Source organism: Bufo bufo, chromosome 5 (assembly GCF_905171765.1).
Source record: "Bufo bufo chromosome 5, aBufBuf1.1, whole genome shotgun sequence".
NCBI classification, from domain to species: Eukaryota; Metazoa; Chordata; class Amphibia; order Anura; family Bufonidae; genus Bufo; species Bufo bufo.
In genome coordinates this window covers 166,036,500-166,059,693 of record NC_053393.1, presented here as the reverse complement: position 1 = coordinate 166,059,693, position 23,194 = coordinate 166,036,500, and positions in this window count along the sequence as shown.

The following is a 23,194-nucleotide window of genomic DNA, read 5'->3' as shown; positions in this document are numbered from 1 at the left end:
GAAGTAGAAATGCTACAATGGGGGAGATTTATCAAACTGTGTAAAGGAAAACTGGCTTAGTTGCCCATAGCAACCAATCAGGATCGCTCTCTCGCACGGAGCGTGATTCCCGCAAGGGACATGCTCCTGTGAAAGAGCCCTAAAGGAAAACTGGCATAGTTGCCCATAGCAACCAATAAGATTCAGCATTTTCTTTTTCAGCTCTCCTTTGGAAAATGAAAGGTGGAATCTGATTGGTTGCTATGGGCAACTAAGACAGATTTCCTTTGCACCCGTTTTGATAAATCTCCACCACTGACCTTACGCTGCAGTTTTTCCGCTCAAAAATTTGCGCTGAAACAATATGTGCAATTTGCAAAGTATGTAGGTGCCCTAAAGCTGCTGTCACACGTTCAGGTTTTTTATGCAGTTTTTGAAGCCAAAACTAGAGCTTGTATTACACCTGCCAATTTTTCAGCAGATGAGCGATCATTTTGCAGAGTAAAGCTGCCGTCGATTGCCCGATAAACAATCAAACGCTCGATCATCGGGCAATCCAAATCTTTTGACATGTGAAATAATAATTGTTTGCAAGCACCAGGTTGTGGTGTCTAATAGCGATCTGCCGCCAGCAAACCACTGTACAGCATGGGGACGAGCAATGGCATAGTGATCACGCCTCTCCATGCTGCGGAGGGGATCGCTGCATGTAATAGCAGCGTCTCCTCTGCTAGCGAGCAGGCAACTGCCAGGAGGGAACGATTCTCTTCCGACAATCATCTGCCACATCGGGCTGTCTAATACATCCTTAGGGCTCATGCACACAAATGCATTTTTTTCCCCCGAGTCCATTCCATTTTTTTTTGCAGCCCGTATGTGGAACTATTCACTTCAATGGGTCCGCAAAAGAACGGAAATGACTCAGTATGCATTCCGTTTCCGTATGTCCGTTCCGCAAAAAAATAGAACATGTCCTATCATTGTCCACATTACGGACAAGGATAGTACTGTTCTATTAGGGGCCAACTGTTCCGTAAAATACGGAATGCACACTGTCGTTATTCGTGTTTTGCAGTTTATGGACCTCAAAACACCCAACGGTTGTGTGCATGAGCAGAGTGGATAAAAAACTGTGGAGAAGTTGTATCTGTCCTGAAAGGGGTTGTGCCAAGTTTTGGAGTTATCCTCTATCCACAGGATAGGGGATAATTAACTGAGTGGGTTCCAAACACTAGGACCCCTACAATCCAGAGAATAGGGGTCCTGGTTCCCTAATCTGGTGGAAAAGCAGGTCAAGTCACGCACCCTGCCGCTCTATTCATGTTCTATGGGACCACTGGGAATAGCCAAGTGCTGTACTTGGCTATCTCCGACAGTCCCATAGAGAATAAATATCCATGTGGCAGTAGGGCTCCTGTGGGTACAGCTTCTGAGGGAGCCAGTTTACTGCATCAGAATCTTCAACATTTACACCTGTTTCTGGGAATAAATATTAGTAAATTTGCCGGGGCCAGAGTCTGCGTCCCAGCATTGCCTTCGCTCTGCCCCCGTCCCATCCAACTGCAGAACATAGCGTAAAACTGGCCATGTGACTAGATATTCCAATACGGCTGGTCAAAGAAGGGACTTGCGACTATTTTTAGGACTAAAATAGTCGAAAGTCTCTTAATAAATGACACCCCCTGTATACAGATAAAATATATAATAAAACAGGTTACTATCAGATTTCAGAAAAGTTGCTCTGGAAAACTTGGTATCAAGTATTTCATTTCACCATGACAGGTTAAAAGAAGCTTTACACATTTCCCATTTAATCATTTGTAGGCTTTTCTTTTTCTGTCTTCTTTAACTCAGAAAGCCGCAGATCCACGGTTGATTTCATGAGGCCTAAACCACCAATCGGTTGTCTTAATTTTTGACAGAACTTTGGGGCACATTTACTAGACGCCGGTCTTAATGATCCCTGAGCTGGTGGTGGATCCGCCAGAGTTATGAAGAGGCACCATCATTTTCGTCCAGGTGTAGAAAATGATGACTGAGAGTGGTCTCCTGGCCCGTCCCCTTCCCCGCCCACGCCAAGTCCCCTTTTTTAAACTTGGCATGAGCGGGGAAGAAGTCGTAGATTGTGCCGCAACATGGTGTACGACAGAATCTGCCCCAGATCTACGCCACAAAAGTGGTGTATATCTATTCATAAATGGCCCCCTTTGTGCTGACATTTTGGGGCAAAATGGTGCATCTTAATCCACATTCCTTTCAGGCTACGCCAGAACCTTTCATCAGGTAAGGAGGCACAGTGGCTTATATTTTTTGACTACTTGCTACATAAATATGTATAAAATGAGATGCACCAAATTTTGGCATAAATTATGCTAGTTTTTTGAGTCACAGCGACAACAGTAAATGTGGGCTAATGGGGCAGATTTACTAATCCTGTCTAGAATGGGGCACATTTGCTAATGGGGGACTATGCCTAAATAGTCGCAAGTCCCCTATATTAACCAGCTGTGTGACAATATCCGCCGGTTTTTCGCTGTGTCCGCCAGTTGGTCGGGGCCTGTCAGGGGCCGGGACTCCAGCCCAGGCAAATTTACTAACATTCACGCCTGGAAACAGGTGTGAATGTTAGCGAAAAACAACACCAGATGTGCCTGATTTATGACAAGCCGTACTCCTTGTCATTAATTAGACAAATCGGACAGCATCGCAAGAGGGAAACTAAGACCGGCATAAAAAGCTGGTCTTGGTAAATGGGCCCCAGTAAATTTAGGCAATCCACTTAATTTATCACAGTTGCTGATGCCAAATAATAAATTTGATATAAGGCTTGACATTTATCACATGGTCCATCTAGTCTGCCCTTATAGGATTTAAATATTATTTTATGATATGATAGATATACAGTATGCTTATCCCAGGAATGTTTAAATTCACTTACTGTGAATCTTTCAACCACAACTGCTGGGCATTCGTTCCAAGCATCTCCTCTTTCATAAAATCATATTTCCTGATATTGCTTCTGATCTCCCCCCAACTAGTTTCAGATTGGGATCCTTTGTTCTCGCTTTCAGTTTCTTATAAAAAACATTTTCCTCCTGATTCTTATATCAAGAGGTTTTCTCATGTCAGACAATAATTGGATATTTAAAGGATATAGACTAGAAGTCTCAAACACATGGCCTGTCCCATGGCCCGTCGGTTCACAGCAGGCTATAGGAGCCTATGACTCGTGGCGGGTTGAGCCTCATAGGCCACAAGGCACTAGGCCTGAAGCATATGAGGCAGTAGAGCAGTGTAGGAGGTTGCAAGGACATCACCGTGACCTCCTGTGCCAGGTCACATGTGATCACATCATTGCACAAGATCCGACACTGGAAGTCGCAATGATGTCATTGCGACCGCCAGTGCTGGAATGCAGAAACTCAGGCCACAGACTGGAAGAGGCTTAAAGCCTGATTCTCACTTTTTTTTTTAATATGTTGGCACTACGGGGGAGAAAAGAGCATTAATAAAGGCCAGAGCCCTATTGGGGAGCATTATAATACAGAGGGCACTAATACAGGTCAGAGCCCTACAGGGGGGGGGGGGGGGGGCAATAAAATACAAGGGGCAGTACAAGAGGGGCATTAAAGGGGTTTTCCAGGATTTTAATATTGTGTGAACGCAGCCTTCCCTTGTTTGTTTAGCTGCTTTCTGTCGACAGCACAGCGGTGAGCGGGTGTAACTACAAGCCGTACCATTCATTTCAATAGGATGGCTCATTCCTATTTAAGTGTATAGGAACAAGTCGTCCCATAAAAGTGAATGGGACGGCTTGTAATTACACTACTCACCGGCGCGCTTTCGACGGTTAGCAGGTAAACAAACAAGTGTGTGCTCGCGCGGAGTGCTGCCTTCCTTCAACCAGCTAATTGGCTGGGGTGCTGGGTGTCGGACCCCCACTGATATGATATTGATGACCTATCCTGAGGATAGGGGTTTTCTAGGATTTTAATATTGAAAACCTATAATACTGGTCTGAGCACTACAGGGGGCATTATAATACAGGGGGCACTACTGGGGGGCATTAACATAGGCCAGAACACTATAGGAGGCATGATAATACAGGGAGCACTACAAGGAGGCATTGAGACAGGCCAAAGTGCTACAGGGGGGACTACAAGTTGGGCTTTAATATAGGCCAGAGCACTATAGGGGGCATTATAATACAGGGGGCACTACAAGGGGGCATTAATACAGGCCAGAGCACTACAGGGGGCATTATAATATAGGAGGCACTACAAGGGGGCATAATAATGTAGGGGGCACTACAGGGGGAGTTATAACTTCAAGTGGGACTGCAGGAGGGGCTTGATAAATACTGAAGAGGCTATAGGGATCATATTAAATACTTGGGCCACAGCAGGAAATTATAACTACTGGGGACAGGGGGCTTTATTACTACTGTGGGCTCTATAGGGGTGCCTTACAGAGAGTCTTGTTACTACTGGGGGCACTATGGTGCTATTATTAGTACTGGTTTACTGTGGGGCATTATTATTATTATTAGGGACAACATGGAGGGTATTGTGGACACTTGTGGAGTGTTATCACTATTGGGGGTACTATAGGGGCCACTATTACTAATAAGGGCAGTCTGGGAGCACTAATACTATGGGTGGACAAGCTGTATGGTACTATCATTTTTGCACTATAGTATTTGTAGGCATTGGGAAACATAGTGGGCACAGTATTGGTGGAAGCAGCAGGATAACAATGTTGGAGCAACAGGAGGGGGAGGATGATGTAAAAGTGAGGAATCTAAGATCATCTCAACTCATCAGAGATGAGACACATCAGAAAGAAGTTGTCATGGCAGTCTGGTCCAAATGAAGACGATGAGGAAAGAGAACATCTACTGTACATTAGAAGAGTATAAATTTTACAATTTTTAATATAAATCCCCAGCACCAAAAATTAACCAGTTTGACTCATTGTTTCCATTAAAACAATATACTGTACCAATTACTGGTCCTAGATAATTAAGAAACTCATGTAAATAAGTTTCACTCCCCTTCGAAATACATAAATAATCATCAATAAAGTGCTCCCAATAAATTAACCCCTTCTACATCTTATTGTCAATAAATAGAGACTCCCAGTCTAGCAAAACTGGGAGCAAATTTCAGGGGAATGAGGTAGTTTATAATAAATGGCAAGGGGAGATCCAAGTTATGCAGATTAACCAAAGGGAAGCATACTAGGTGAGATGCCACCCAGTATTAATGTAACCCTGCCTCAACATATGCCCTGCTGCAGGACCCAAAATAAAGGATACAGTACCTTGGTTGGATGATCGTTGATCAGTTGATCAAGCAACACTAGGACTTTATTCTTTGTCCCTCTCAACACTATCGTTGTTTTCCAGGTGTTCTTTTTGATTTTCCACTAGTGTATTTTCTATTTTCTTGCCCAGCTCTGTAAAGCACCTTTGTTTTGATGCTGCCAAGGCTTGCTGCCATGATTTCTCTCACTTCTCAAAGGAATAGCTTCTATTTTAGCTGCCTGCATGCTCATCTACTAAAAGGATAAGGTAGGGCTGTAATTACACTCACAACCCAGCTTGAAAACTGAGATGTTTTGCTGATATTGAAGCAATGCTACTAGAGGAGAATACCTCCACATACTTTTTCTGATTGAAAAAGCTGCAATTTTTTTTGTCTGTAGGATCTGTACTGAAATATATATATATATATATATATATATATATATACACTCACCTAAATAATTATTAGGAACACCATACTAATACGGTGTTGGACCCCCTTTTGCCTTCAGAACTGCCTTAATTCTACGTGGCATTGATTCAACAAGGTGCTGATAGCATTCTTTAGAAATGTTGGCCCATATTGATAGGATAGCATCTTGCAGTTGATGGAGATTTGAGGGATGCACATCCAGGGCACGAAGCTCCCGTTCCACCACATCCCAAAGATGCTCTATTGGGTTGAGATCTGGTGACTGTGGGGGCCATTTTAGTACAGTGAACTCATTGTCATGTTCAAGAAACCAATTTGAAATGATTCGAGCTTTGTGACATGGTGCATTATCCTGCTGGAAGCAGCCATCAGAGGATGGATACATGTTCTCATTCTGTTTACGCCAAATTCGGACTCTACCATTTGAATGTCTCAACAGAAATCAAGACTCATCAGACCAGGCAACATTTTTCCAGTCTTCAACAGTCCAATTTTGGTGAGCTCGTGCAAATTGTAGCCTCTTTTTCCTATTTGTAGTGGAGATGAGTGGTACCCGGTGGGGTCTTCTGCTGTTGTAGCCCATCCACCTCAAGGTTGTGCGTGTTGTGGCTTCACAAATGTTTTGCTGCATACCTCGGTTGTAACGAGTGGTTATTTCAGTCAACATTGCTCTTCTATCAGCTTGAATCAGTCGGCCCATTCTCCTCTGACCTCTAGCATCCACAAGGCATTTTTGCCCACAGGACTGCCGCATACTGGATGTTTTTCCCTTTTCACACCATTCTTTGTAAACCCTAGAAATGGTTGTGCGTGAAAATCCCAGTAACTGAGCAGATTGTGAAATACTCAGACCGGCCCGTCTGGCACCAACAACCATGCCACGCTCAAAATTGCTTAAATCACCTTTCTTTCCCATTCTGACATTCAGTTTGGAGTTCACGAGATTGTCTTGACCAGGACCACCCCCCTAAATGCATTGAAGCAACTGCCATGTGATTGGTTGACTAGATAATTGCATTAATGAGAAATAGAACAGGTGTTCCTAATAATTCTTTAGGTGAGTGTATATATATATATATATATATGTCACAGCCACTATCTCTGACTGTGACCTTCCGTCATTGCTTGTTCGGCGCTCCTCGCTGAAGTTCCGTTCCTGTGTCATTTGTGGTTCTTTATGGGTTAACTCCCCTGTGTGCCTATTAGGAGTTAATCCTCTGTCTGCTCCATGGGTGTGGTCTCTCTGCTGCACCCATGGAACCTGTATATAAGGCTGAGGTTTCCTCAGTTCTGTTTCAGCTCTCCTGGTGTGTGTTGTCTTGTCCTGCTCCTAGTTTGTACTCTCTCTCCCATGCTGCTGACCCATGGGATCCGTGTCTGTCTGTCTGTGCTCTGTGGGTTTCCCTACTTGTTCATTCCCGTCTTCTTTCCTGTCTTTCTGTTATCTGTTCTGCTAGTTATGTTTTAGTTACTTTGTGTGTATTCATATGTCTCGGTTCAGCAAGCGCCTAGCTGCAGAGTGCTATGTGCAAGGCCACGCAGTATACCACTGGTGGAGCAAGTCCTTCTCTGCTCATTGCCACTCCTGCTCCCTTGCGTGAACTCCTGCTTGTATTATTAGTTGCCCTGTTTTGTATTTGCCTGTCTGTTATGTTTGCCTATGTGCCGTCGGTACCTTCTGGTACATGTTGTCCATTCGTTCCTGCTGTCACTGTCTAGTTCACGCTCCAGAGTGGACCCTGGCAACTTCCTGCGGCAAAGTCTAACCCTACCATCTAGGGCTCTAGTGAATACCAGGAGTTGCTTAGTCACGCCCCTCTGGAGTATTACTAGACAGTGGCGCAGTGGGGGTTTTCTCCCACTGTGCTGACGGTACATAGAGCTCTTGTTTTGTCTGTGCTGCCTTCCCATGTTTTTGTTTGTGCAATAAACTCTTATGTGTCTGTACCTGATTTCCGTTTATTGCTTGATAAAGCGGTGGTCTCTCCTGGGACCTCCAACTCGTGACAATATATATATATATACAGTCAGGTCCATAAATATTGGGACATCAACACAATTATAACATTTTTGGCTCTATACACCACCACAATGGATTTGAAATGAAACGAACAAGATGAGCTTTAACTGCAGACTGTCAGCTTTAATTTGAGGGTATTTACATCCAAATCAGGTGAACGGTGTAGGAATTACAACAGTTTTCATTTGTGCCTCCCACTTGTTAAGGGACCAAAAGTAATGGGACAATTGGCTTCTCAGCTGTTCCATGGCTAGGTGTGTGTTATTCCCTTATTATCCCAATTACAATGAGCAGATAAAAGGTCCAGAGTGCATTTCAAGTGTGCTATTTGCATTTGGAATCTGTTGCTGTCAACTCTCAAGATGAGATCCAAAGAGCTGTCACTATCAGTGAAGCAAGACATCATTAGGCTGAAAAAACAAAACAAACCCATCAGAGAGATAGCAAAAACATTAGGAGTTGCCAAAACAACTGTTTGGAACCTTCTTAAAAAGAAGAAACGCACCAGTGAGCTCAGCAACACCAAAAGACCCGGAAGTCCACGGAAAACAACTGTGGTGGATGACGAAAGAATTCTTTCCCTGGTGAACACCCTTCACAACAGTTGGTCAGATCAAGAACACTCTCCAGAAGGTATGTGTATGTGTATGTGTGTCAAAGTCAACAATCAAGAGAAGACTTCACCAGAGTGAATACAGAGGGTTCACCACAAGATGTAAACCATTGGTGAGCCTCAAAAACAGGAAGGTCAGATTAGAGTTTGCCAATAGACATCTAAAAAAGCCTTCCTAGTTCTGAAACAACATCCTATGGACAGATGAGACCAAGATCAACTTGTACCAGAGTGATGGGAAGAGAAGAGTATGGAGAAGGAAAGAAACTGCTCATGATCCTAAGCATACCAACTCATCAGTGAAGCATGGTGGTGGTAGTGTCATGGCGTGGGCATTTTTGGCTGCCAATGGAACTGGTTCTCTTGTATTTATTGATGATGTGACTGCTGACAAAAGCAGTAGGATGAATTCTGAAGAGTTTTGGGCAATATTATCTGCTCATATTCAGCCAAATGCTTCAGAACTCATTGGACGGCGCTTCACAGTGCAGATGGACAATGACCCAAAGCATACTGCAAGAGCAACCAAAGAGTTTTTTAAGGGAAAGAAGTGGAATGTTATGCAATGGCCAAGTCAATCATCTGACCTGAATCCGATTGAGCATGCATTTTACTTGCTGAAGACAAAACTGAAGGGAAAATGCCCCAAGAACAAGCAGGAACTGAAGACAGTTGCAGTAGAGGCCTGGCAGAGCATCACCAGGGATGAAACCCAGCGTCTAGTGATGTCTATGCGTTCCAGACTTCGGGCTGTAATTGACTGCAAAGGATTTGCAACCAAGTATTAAAAAGTGAAAGTTTGATTTATGATTATTATTCTGTCCCATTACTTTTGGTCCCTTAACAAGTGGGAGGCATATATGCAAACTGTTGTAATTCCTACACCGTTTACCTGATTTGGATGTAAATTCTCTCAAATTAAAGCTGACAGACTGCAATTAAAGCACATCTTGTTAGTTTCATTTCAAATCCATTGTGGTGGTGTATAGAGCCAAAAATTTTAGAATTGTATAGCTGTCCCAATATTTATGGACCTGACTGTATATGTATATATATATATATATATATATATATATATATACACTGCTCAAAAAAATAAAGGGAACACTTAAACAACACAATGTAACTCCAAGTCAATCAGACTTCTGTGAAATCAAACTGTCCACTTAGGAAGCAACACTGAGTGACAATCAATTTCACATGCTGTTGTGCAAATGGGATAGACAACAGGTGGAAATTATAAACAATTAGCAAGACACCCCCAATAAAGGAGTGGTTCTGCAGGTGGTGACCACAGACCACTTCTCAGTTCCTATGCTTCCTGGCTGATGTTTTAGTCACTTTTGAATGCTGGTTGTGCTTTCACTCTAGTGGTAGCACGAGACGGAGTCTACAACCCACACAAGTGGCTCAGGTAGTGCAGCTTATCCAGGATGGCACATCAATGCGAGCTGTGGCAAGATGGTTTGCTGTGTCTGTCAGCGTAGTGTCCAGAGCATGGAGGCGCTACCAGGAGACAGGTAAGTACATCAGGAGACGTGGAGGAGGCCGTAGGAGGGCAACAACCCAGCAGCAGGACCGCTACCTCCGCCTTTGTGCAAGGAGGAACAGGAGGAGCACTGCCAGAGCCCTGCAAAATGACCTCCAGCAGGCCACAAATGTGCATGTGTCTGCTCAAACGGTCAGAAACAGACTCCATGAGGGTGATATGAGGGCCTGACGTCCACAGGTGGGGGTTGTGCTTACAGCCCAACACCGTGCAGGACGTTTGTCATTTGCCAGAGAACACCAAGATTGGCAAATTCGCCACTGGCGCACTGTGCTCTTCACAGATGAAAGCAGGTTCACACTGAGCACATGTGACAGACGTGACAGAGTCTGGAGACGCCGTGGAGAACATTCTGCTGCCTGCAACATCCTCCAGCATGACCGGTTTGGCATTGGGTCAGTAATGGTGTGGGGTGGCATTTCTTTGGAGGGCCGCACAGCCCTCCATGTGCTTGCCAGAGGTAGCCTGACTGCCATTAGGTACCGAGATGAGATCCTCAGACCCCTTTTGAGACCATATGCTGGTGCGGTTGGCCCTGGGTTCCTCCTAATGCAAGACAATGCTAGACCTCATGTGGCTGGAGTGTGTCAGCAGTTACTGCAAGACGAAGGCATTGATGCTATGGACTGGCCTGCCCGTTCCCCAGACCTGAATCCAATTGAGCACATCTGGGACATCATGTCTCGCTCTATCCACCAACGTCACGTTTCACCACAGACTGTCCAGGAGTTGGCAGATGGTTTAGTCCAGGTCTGGGAGGAGATCCCTCAGGAGACCGTCCGCCACCTCATCAGGAGCATGCACAGGCGTTGTAGGGAGTTCCTACAGGCACGTGGTGGCCACACACACTACTGAGCCTCATTTTGACTTGTTTTAAGGACATTACATCAAAGTTGGATCAGCCTGTTGTGTGTTTTTCCACTTTAATTTTGAGTGTGACTCCAAATCCAGACCTCCATGGGTCGAAAAATTTCCTTTCCATTTTTTTATTTTTGTGTGATATTGTTGTCAGCACATTCAACTATGTAAAGAACAAAGTATTTCAGAAGAATATTTAATTAATTCAGAACTAGGATGTGTTATTTTTGTGTTCCCTTTATTTTTTTGAGCAGTATATATATATATATAAACCTTCATATGCCTCTGTATGAAATCACAGGAATAGAGAGGTAGAGTAGAGGACCATATACATTTTTCATGTCAGCTGCATGAAGTAGCTATTGCATAGATTATGTCAGACTATTTTTAACCTATTTATTTGTTAATTTTTACCACCCACAGTGTATGACCCCATTCAAGTAAACGGGCCTGTGTTGGAACACTGCTTAGCAGGTGGCTGGGATCATCACAGTGCTGGGAAACACTATTTACTACTACTAACTTCTACCTGAACCACTAGATACTACTGTAGTCTAATATCAAGGGGTGCTGTCTCAGGCAGCTTCTTGAGTCTTATTAAATCTAGATCACTTACTAGAGAGGATGCCATTGGTATTTCCAGCAGCTTCTGGCATCTCTATGACAAGAGATTTTCCTGGGTTGTTTATACATGTGTTAGACGTGTATATAAATATGTTGCAGAGAGAATGTGAGTTGTGTTAATATAAATATGTATATAAAATGTTTTGATATTAGGAGAAATAATGGCTGAGATGACACTTTGTTGACACTTCATATCCATGGAGAGCGGAGAAGTCTGACCCTTTCGCTTAAGTAACTGGTTTTTAATGGGTTTTAAGGACACATGCTATAAATTTACAAATACACATCTTTGGCCTTTGACCCATTGCAAATAAAAGAGGAAACTATTATACGCCCACAGAGATAATTTGATACACATCTTAAGATATTAATAACATATATACTGTCCGTTTTTTGCCATACATAGAGAGAGGTGGAAATAAAGCATTAAAGGGATATTTCCATCACATCCCTTTTGTCTATTCAAAAGATTTGACTTGGAACTACTCCTAAGTTTATCTTAGTATCCCACCCCTGGTATTCTCCCTTGAACCCCTATACAGGGACCTAGACTCAGATGCAGGAAAACTACCAGGTTACTACCTCTTAGAGTAGTCTCTATTCAGTGGTTGTTGACCCATAGGGGTCAAGGGACACAGATGCAGAGCACCAAGGGGTCAGGCAAAACCATAGTCTGGAAGCAGGCCAAGGTCAGGTCAGAGAGTGAGCTTTTATCCAGTAACCAGGCCAAAGTCAATACGAGAGTCCGTGAGAGGTCAGGTCAGGCAGCAAAGGATCAAATCTGGTAATCAGGCAGATATGGAACATGGGTGATCAGAATGTAGTGTATCCCACCTTCACAGAGAACTAGCAAGCTAGGAACCCAATTGCCCCCATGGGGACGATACCTTATACACTCAATGGAAGTTTGCCATAGGCTGTGAGCACCTGGGGATGCATGCACTTTCCTTTTGGTCTCTTAAAGGGGTTGTCCACTTTTTACTATTGATGACCTACCCTCAGGATCGGTCATCAATATTAGATCAGCAGGAGTTCGACTCCCGACACCCCCACTGATCAGCTGTTTGAAGAGAAGGCAGTGCTGCCTTCTCTGCTCGGTTTACCTGCTCACTGCAGTAATTGCAGTGGTGAGCAGGTTTAGTTACAAGTATAGCGTCCCCATTCACTTCTATGGGACGGCTCCGTCCTAATCACTTTAACAGACAGAGCAGTCCCATAGGGAGCAGCTGAGGAAGTTCATGTGCTGGCACTTTAAAGAGGTTGTCCGCTTCACAGGCTGCCCAGGCCTTGCACAACTTGGGCCACAGTGGAACAGCGCTCTGGCACACCCCTAATCAAATTAACATGAACACAACCAGAAAACCTAACAGGGTATTACTGTGGCGCAGGTGTAACATGTAACTACTGTACTCCACTATGACCATATTCAGCAGCAAGTTTAGAACATGCAAAGCTTGTGATTTATTTTGGCACCCACTGATGTCACGGTACAGAGATAATACTAAGGCCTCATGCACACGGACGTTTTTTTTAGCGATCCGCAAAAACGGTTTCTGTGGTTCCGTGATCCGTGTACGTTTTGTCTTCCGTGGGTCTTCCTTGATTTTTGGAGGATCCACGGACATAAAAAATGAAAAAAAAATCTAAGTCAAGTTTGCCATTGAAATGATAGGAAAAAACGGACACTGATCACGGACACAGATCACGGACGCAGATGCACACAACGGTCGTGTGCATGAGGCCTTATAGTGATGCCATAGCACAGAGATAATTCACACAGTGATGTTACAATAATGGAATAATATGTACAATGAAGTCATAGTAAAGGGGTAATACTCACCATTGTATTATGCCACAAGAATAACTTACGTGTACTGTGTGCAGCATAGGAAAACAAATAATTATGCCATGTGTAGTTAAATGAACACATGAAGTCACAATTCAATAATCGTGCAAATAGTAATGCTGTAAAGAAGGGATAATGCACACAGTAGGATAGCCATGAATCTCCACAGTAAAACCAGATGAAGCTGCATTCAGTTTTCCATTATTCATCATCAAATGCACCTTATAAGTAAAGATTGGCCTCCTTAGTTGGCCCCTCGGCAGCTTCTATGTCTGCTACCCTAGTAGTTATTCCCGTGCGCTGTGGATTTTCATATAAATATAGGTTTATTGTTTTCACTAGAGATGAGCGAATTTTAGAAAAGTTTGATTCTGCTGATTCAACGAATTTTACAAAAAAAATTTGCTTTGTGACAACTTACTTTGTCAGAAGCGGGTGCAATGACAGGGAGCTGCGATAGCGCCGCTTCTGAGTGTAAAAACTGTGTAAAATGTAAAATTCAATCATACTTACTGACTCCATTTGCTCGCGACGGGCCGGCCTCTGCCATCTTGCTAGAATATCTGGCGCAATATCTCGCACAGCACGAAATTACGTTATCACGCCGGCACGGAATTTTGTTTGAGATCTTCAGTCAAGATGGCGGCTGGCGGCCCGTCGCGAGCAAATGGATGAGATAAGTATGATTTTTTTTTGTTTTTTTTACACTACTTCCGGTTACATCCATTCGCTAACATGAAGCACGAGGAAATTCGGCTTCGAGGCGAATCGAATTTATCCTGACATTCGGATCAAATTCCACTTCATGGGATTCGATTTGCTCATCTCTAGTTTTCAATCTGTTTAACTGGGTTTGCACAACTGTACGTTGTATTTGGTGTACTTTTGGTGCAGATTTCTTTGTTCATTTGGTATCAAATCCACAGATCTTAGGTGACTGTATTGTATCTCTGTAATTTGGATATATACAGTGTTCCTAGCTTAAATTATTTCTATACTATGGCATCTAGTGGAGCATGCTATAATATGGCTCTGCACAACTTGAAGGTTGTAAGTACTTTTAATTTACTTGTGTGAATTTGGCCTAATGTTACTTGTTACATAGTTGTTAAGGTTGGAAAAAGACAAATGTCCATCAGTCTATTGTAAATAGGCAGTTTTGCTACAGTTTTGTTTTCTTACGGGAACTGGTAAGAAAAAGAGTTGTTAATGGGAAAAACCAGCAGAATCGGCCTGACAAAATTACAACAGATAAGACATGATACATGACATGCCCTAAACACAATTGCTCCAGAAATTTGGGATAAATGTGCCCCTATATGACAATTTTTTTTTTTTTTTATTAGAGTCCATGATTCATAGGGGATGTTTTGTTTATGCTTTTTGCTGAAGGTAATCACCTCTGAGGATATTAATGTATAGTGTCATGTGTATCTGGGAATAGATGCAGGCTGCATTTCCTCCTGTTTCAGATTTGATGTGGGAAACTGACAGAGTACACTGGTTCTTTAAACTATGAGACAGCTGCTGTTACGCATCATGGTATGCATAGAATGAGGCGTGGGAATGCAAGGATTGAGAATTATTTCACTCACACAAGAGGTGACATTGACTCGGACAATATCTTATAAGCTACTTCTCTGGTGTAGGTCTTATTCTTATAATATCCTATTCATGGCCTTTGGAGACCTGTTTATCTTACTGGTAATGATGTCAAATGATTTAGGATCCACCACTGGACAGATACAGTTCACACGTGCCATCAGTGCTGCCTATAGTTGAAGTGCTTATCTGTCACATCCTTTGTTCTTTGTTGTGTTTCACTAAGGTACATATGTCTTCATGTATCCAAAGCCTTATACAATACTGTAAAGGAACCCATATAATACAGATGAGCCCTTATGCAGCTTACTCCCGAACCCACAGCCGAAAATCCGAAATAAGGCGAATAGAAGATCCCAGTCCCCCAAACATGCGCCGAGACTCCATGAAGGGGGAAAATCAGTGTGTTTTATTAGCAGTTGAGTCATCCCTTTTATGCCCTCCACCCACAACAAATATGCATTAACCCATAACACAAGGTTACAACCCCCATAGAATCCTCCCCTCTGCCCGTGATATAATCATGGTACATCATGGTTAACATAATCAACACAGGCAGGCGAATACACACAGAGAGACAATGGAACAGACCTCACTTACTCAATGTATACAATGTCCCACCCTTTACAATACACAGACGTTTAACATCCCAACATGGCACGAATTAGTAAAAGTAAGCAGAAACCTCCCTTTCTCCACATAGCTCCCCCTTAGTTCCATGGGACAGCATACCCGCCTAGACCCTAACGGGTTGGCTTGGGGATGTCCGGTGTTAAACGTCGTTTTTCCAGTTCTGTTTGCCGAGATAGCCCATCTGCATTGGCATTCTGCTTCCCTGGCCGGTACTGCATTGTAAAATGATAGGGTTGCAGTGCCAAGCTCCACCTAAGCAGTCTGGGGTTATCTCCGGCCACCCTGTTGAGCCAGATGAGGGGGTTATGATCCGTCATAACAGTGAAAGATCGTTCGTATAAATAAGGCTGTAATTTCTTGAGGGCCCAGACCAATGCTAAACATTCCTTCTCAACGGTGGCATAACTGACCTCTCTGGGTATAAGTTTTCTGCTCAGATATGCCACCGGATGCTCCAGTCCATCATCCCCCACTTGGCTTAGCACGGCTCCCAGTCCAAACATTGAGGCATCTGTGTGAACAAGAAATCTTTTAGCGTGATCCGGTGCCGCCAATACAGGGGTTTTACTTAATGCAAGGTTGAGGTTCTGGAAAGCTTCCTCACACTCTGGAGACCATACTACCTGCCTAGGTAAGGACTTTTTGTTAAGGTTGGTCAGGGGTTTCACTATGGTGCTATAATCTGACACAAATTTCCTATAATAGCCAGCGGTCCCTAAAAAAGCCATAACCTGAGTCTTGGTGCGGGGTTGAGGCCACTGAGTGATAGCCTCAATTTTAGCGGGTTCAGGCCTCTGCTTGCCTGACCCTACCCTATGGCCTAGGTATTGGACCTCCGCCATGCCCACATGACACTTTTCTGGTTTCAAGGTTAATCCGGCCTCTTGAATTCTCTTGAGTACTACCGAAATGTGCTCCAGGTGGGCCTCCCAAGTGCTGCTGTAGATGGCTATGTCATCTAAATAAGCACAGGTGAAGCCCTGAAATCCCTCTAGGAGCCGGTCTGCCATCCTTTGAAAAGTGGCGGGGGCATTCTTCATCCCAAATGGCATGACCTTAAATTGGTACAAGCCAAATGGGGGTGATGAATGCCGACTTAGGAATAGCATCAGGCTCCAAGGGAATTTGCCAATAACCCTTGCACAAGTCAATAGTGGTCAAGTAATTCCCTCCTGCCATATGGTCTAATAGTTCATCTACCCTGGGCATGGGGTAGGCATCCGTAACTGTTCGGTCATTAAGCCTGCGGTAATCCACGCAAAACCGGGTGGTACCGTCTTTCTTTGGTACTAACACCACTGGGGAGGTCCGGGGGCTCTGAGAGGGTTCTATAACCCTTAGGTCTAGCATCTCCTGAATTTCCTTTAACATGCTATCTCTAACTGCCTCAGGAATTCTGTACGGTTGCTGTCTCAAAGGTACCTGACCTGGGGTCTCTACCCGGTGTACAGCCAGGGTGGTATAGCCTGGAAGAGCAGAGAACATATCTCGAAATTCCTGCAATAGCTGGGTAGCCTGTGCCCTTTCCTCTGGCTTTAGCTCTGGCCCTAATCCAACCTGCTCCACCCCCGTGGGTTCTTTGTGGAGCAAATTGGGTAAGGGTATACCCTCACTATCCTCAAACGCCGGAGCGCATACTGCAGAGACCTCCTTTGGTCTCTCTAAGTAGGGTTTTAACATATTGACATGAAATGACCTGCGAATCCTTTCATTGTTACAATCTGTTACTATGTACGTGGTATCGCTGACCCTGGCTAATACTTTGTAGGGCCCTTGCCAAGAGGCCTGCAACTTTTGATCTATCTCTAGGATACGATCTCTAGCTCCCCTATCGTACCAGTGTTTTTGTCGCTGTTGAGCCGCCTGCAGGTTTTCTCTTACCGATTGAGTAAGGGCCTGCAGTCGGTCTCTCAACTCCAAAACAAATGGTACTATAGGCGTGCCCGATTCCCTCTCTTTTATTGATCTAAACATCATCCTGTGTTAATGTATCCAATAATAGGCGGTCTCACTCAATGATTGCGCATATAGACTATTTGGACTACTAAGCCAAAATTGAGCAGAGATTTAAAGGCTATAAAAACCTTCAGGAACAATTTTTTTTTTATCATTGCATTTTATTTAATTTAGGCTAAACTCATGTTTTCAATTGCTCTTTATTATTTTTTTTTAACAGTTCTGCTCTACAGCCTTCACTTTCATTGTATTTGCAAACTATTGCTTTCTGTTTTACACTGAATCTATCAAGGAGCTGCTGTGATGGCTCAATGTGTAGCCCTTATCTCTGAACTCCTGACAGCTCATAAACAGTCATTATGGCTAAATTTGTATGAAATTGATAAAGGTATGACTTTTAAAAAAGACCAAAACTATTTCTAGTCCAAAATGAGTAAAATGTTACAAGTTATACTAGATATTTTCTTATAAAACTATGTATCAGTCTGCTCAGCTCCCCCTATTCTAGAACATACTGTGATGTGAGCAATATAATTGACAATACAAATCCACTTCATGAGTTAATTAAATGAAATGATGCATTGAAGTTAAATGGGTTTTCTAAGGTTTAATAAATTAGCTGAGAACAGAGGCAGCATAAACCCTAACTCACTGTACAAAAGTTATGCAGCCACTCTTGTCCCCACTGGGTCTACAGCAGTCATGTTCTGTTCATCATTCACATAACCGCTGCATCGAACCGATGGTCAAAAGTGCTTGAACTGCACCTTACTGCTGAGGTCAGTGATAAACAGCAATGACAAAGTGAAAACTGAATGTTTAAGTTCAAGCTACTGAAGGACATTCACAGAGTTGTCCCTAAACCACTCCTGTGTTGTCTTGGCTGTGTGCTTAGGGTCATTGTCTTGTTGGAAGGTTCAGAGCACTCTGGATCAGATGTTTATTAAGAATATCTCTGTACTTTTCTCCATTCAGCTTTTCCTTAACCCTGACCAGTCTCCCTGTCCCTGCCGCTGAAAAACACCCCTGCAGCATGATGCTGTCATCGTAATGCTTTACTGTAGGGATGGTATTGGGCGGATGATGAGCAGTGCCTGGTCGGAATTGAGGCCAAAATATTCAATCTTGGTTTCATTGAACGTAAGAATCTTATTTCTCACAAACTCCAGGCATGCTTATAACAGGCTTTTTTCTGGCCACTCTGCCATAAATCCCAGATTGGTGGAGTGCTGCAGTGATGGTTGACCTTTTGGAAGTTTCTCCCATCTACACATAGGATCTTTGGAGCTCAGCCACAGTGACCATTGGGTTCTTGGTGACCTTTCTTGCCAATGCCCTTCTCCCCAGATTTCTTAGTTTGGGGTTATTACTTAGGTGGGTTTATTGCAAACTTCTTCCATCCATCTGTGCCTCCACACAATCCTGTCTCTGAGCTCTACATGCAGTTATTTCCTCCTCCTGCCTAGGTTTTTGTTCTGATATGCATTGTCAGCTGTGAGACCTTATATAGACAGGACTGTCTTTCTAAATCACGTCCAATCAACGGAATTTACCAAAGGCTCCAATCAAGTTGTAGAAACATCTCAAAGATGTTCAAGAGAAATGGGAGTCCGTCAGAGCTAAATTTCCAGTATCACAGCAAAGGCTTTGAATACGTATGTGTCCATACAAAATTTTAGTTTTTCCTTGTTAATAAATTTGCAAAAAAATTCTAAATGCTCTTGCACTGTGTCCATTTTTTTTTCTTTTGAAAACACTGTTAATACTGATGCATATATAATGGAAGGTCGGCTAGTTTCCTACACCAAATAAATAGTTAATATGTTTTTACTGCAGCTAAGCAGTGAGCATAAAACATTGGCTTGATGTGTATACTGCGGAATCACTGGTCATGTAAACAGGAGCTGCAGATTAGAAACTGTACAATTTTAGAATAAACTGAACAGAGAAACCACGACAACCAATGAGCAACAAGATTTATCGTATTGACATCACGTACCTTCAGTTATTAAGCATTTACTATTCTAATATATTTTATTGTCAGCCAAAACCGAGCCTCCTTCCAATAGGGGGAAATAAAAAATCCTTCTAACTTTTTAGGCTACCTGCACATGTTGAGGAATATGCATCGTGTTTCCTTGCAGATTCTCGTGTGGGAAAAGCACAGAGCAATAGAGTACCAGTAAAGTGTATGGTATTAGATATCACTACACCTTGCTTTTTTTCTGTTTGCAAATTGACCTGCCGTGTGGATTTTGAAATCTGCAGCATGTCACTTGTTTGTGCTGTTCTTTTGAACAGATTTTACCCTTTTGCAAGAGTGAGATCTGCTGTAAAACCGCATCAAGTCGCAGTTTTTTTTACGAAAAGGTGTATATTGTGGGCATTGGTAGTGAAGCTGTTTATGATTTTCAGCCTCTAGTCACTGACTGTATGTTTTTCATATTACCTCCCCTGTTAAATAATTGAGTATAAAATTTGGAGTTGTTAGAATGAGTCAGATTTTAATTGATGTAGAAGTTAATTACATCTGTTCTATGAAAAAGTGTTTTCCACAGATTTAAAAAAAAAATTTCTGAGGATAGGTCAGCAATATCTAAGTCCTAGAAAACTATTGGACTAATGAGACTTTCTGTTTTGGAGTCAAAGTAGAAAAGTGTTATTGGCTTGTCTGGTACGATTGACCTTGCATTATCTTCTCTCTGAATAAAATCTCAGTAGTAGACCCTGCAGAGAAAATTTCCAATGGGCCAATGCATAGTCAGCCACTGGTGCTCTCCTCAGTTCCTTCCTGTTATTAATACTCAAAGAAATATCAGGACCAATGGCTGGATACATAAGGATCTGATGCTACCAGGGTCAGGATATGAGGACATTCGGGGGGGTCATTGGTCTTAATAAGGCCCTGCGTTGGTCTGCCGAAGTTACGTAGAGGTGCTGGCCTCTATATAACTTCAGCGGATCCACCGCTGCTTCTAAAGCCATGCCAGCTCTATGCCTAAAACGAGCATAGAAAATGATGAATGAGACCTATTCCATAAATATGCCTAATATAGACCTAGTTCTGGTTAGTAATTGACCCCCTCAATGTCTGCAGTCACAGTGCAGAGGTGGAGCTAAGGCTGACCAGTGACTAGCCTTACTGTAATTGCACCATCTTCCTCCTCTGTGCTTCCTGTGCTGGGCCTTGTGTGTGGTGTGATGAACTGGAGAGGGGTCCAAAGAGTGGGTCCAATCCATGGACACTGTTCACTGACCTGACCTCACTCCGACCAATACAAATTCTGTTTGTTTTGATCATGTCTTATATTGTCATCCTTACAAACGGTCAGACACAGGTCCCACTGCACACTTGCCAGAATTGTGACACCCTCTGTGGGAAGAGCTAGCATATGGCCACACTTGGATTTCCAATGCATAAAATTTACATCTTTCTGAAATCTGCAGAGGCAAATTGTGTGGATTTTACTGTGGAGATTTGCAGAATTGCCACAAATTTCTCCCTTTGCAATAGAAATCTGCTGTAGAAATCCATAGCATGGCAATGTACAGTCATGTCCATAAATATTGGGACATCAACACAATTCTAAGATTTTTGGCTCTATACACCACCACAATGGATTTGAAAAGAAACAAACAAAATGTGCTTTAACCCCTTAAGGACTCAGCTCTATTTCACCTTAAGGACCAGGCCATTTTTTGCAAATCTGACCAGTGTCACTTTAAGTGCTAATAACTTTAAAACGCTTTGACTTATCCAGGCCATTCTGAGAATGTTTTTTCGTCACATATTGTACTTCATGACACTGGTAAAATGAAGTAAAAAAAAATCATTTTTATTTATAAAAAAATACAAAATTTACCGAAAAATTTTCAAAAATTGCAAATGTCCAAGTTTCAATTTCTCTACTTCTATAATACATAGTAATACCTCCAAAAATAGTTATTACTTTACATTCTCCATATGTCTACTTCATGTTTGGATCATTTTGGGAATGATATTTTATTTTTTGGGGATGTTACAAGGCTTAGAAGTTTAGAAGCAAATCTTGAAATTTTTCAGAAATTTTCAAAAACCCAATTTTTAGGGACCAGTTCAGGTCTGAAGTCACTTTGCGAGGCTTACATAATAGAAACCACTCAGAAATGACCCCATTCTATAAACTATACCCCTCAAGGTATTCAAAACTGATTTTACAAACTTTGTTAACCCTTTAGGTGTTCCACAAGAATTAATGCAAAATAGAGATACAATTTCAAAATTTCACTTTTTTGGTAGATTTTCCATTTTAATAATTTTTTTCCGGTTACAAAGCAAGGGTTAACAGCCAAACCAAACTCAATATTATTGGCCCTGATTCTGTAGTTTACAGAAACACCCCATATGTGGTTGTAAACAGCTCTACGGGCACACGGCAGGGCGCAGAAGGAAAGGAATGCCATACGGTTTTTGGAAGGCAGATTTTGCTGGACTGGTTTTTTTGACACCATGTCCCATTTGAAGCCCCCCTGATGCAGCCCTAAAGTAGAAACTCCATAAAAGTGACCCCATCTAAGAAACTACACCCCTCAAGGTATTCAAAACCGAGTTTAGAAACGTCGTTAACCCTTTAGGTGTTCCACAAGAATTAATGGAAAATAAAGATACAATTTTAAAATTTCACTTTTTTGGCAGATTTTCCATTTTAATAATTTTTTTTCAAGTTACAAAGCAAGGGTTAACAGCCAAACCAAACTCAATATTTATGGCCCTGATTCTGTAGTTTACAGAAACACCCCATATGTGGTCGTAAACCGCTGTACGGGCACACGGCAGGGCGCAGAACGAAAGGAATGCCATACGGTTTTTGGAAGGCAGATTTTGCTGGACTGTTTTTTTTTTACACCATGTCCCATTTGAAGCCCCCCTGATGCACCCCAGTAGAAACTCCAAAAAAGTGGCCCCATTTTAGAAACTACGGGATAGGGTGGCAGTATTGTTGGCACTAGTTTAGAGTACATATGATTTTTGGTTGCTCTATATTACACTTTTTGTGAGGCAAGATAACAAGAAATAGCTGTTTTGGCACCGTTTTTATTTTTTGTTATTTACAACATTCATCTGACAGGTTAGATCATGTGATATTTTTATAGACCAGGTTGTCACGGATGCAGCAATACCTAATATGTATACTTTTTTTTTATTTATGTAAGTTTTACACAATGATTTCATTTTTGAAGCAAAAAAAAAACGTTTTAGTGTTTCCATAGTCCATAGTCTTGGGTAGGGTATGATTTTTGCGGGATGAGATGACTGTTTTATTGGCACTATTTTGGGGTGCGTGTGACTTTTTGATCGCTTGCGATTACACTTTTTGTGATGTAAGGTGACAAAAAATTGTTTATTTAGCACAGTTTTTGTTTAATATTTTTTACGGTCTTCATCTGAGGGGTTAGGTCATGTGATATTTTTATAGAGCCGGTCGATACGGACGCGGCGATACCTAATATGTATACCTTTTTTTTATTTATGTAAGTTTTACACAATAATATAATTTTTGAAACAAAAAAAAATCATGTTTTAGTGTCTCCATATTCTGAGAGTCATAGTTTTTTCAGTTTTTGGGCGATTATTAATATGTATTTTCCCCCCTATTTTTTACCAATTTTTTTTACTTTATTTGGGGAAAATTATGTTTTTGTTTATTTTTACTTGAAAAAACCTTTAATTTTTTGGGGGAAAACTTTCTTTTTTCAAAAAAAATTTTCACTTTCTTTTTTGTCCCACTTTGGGACT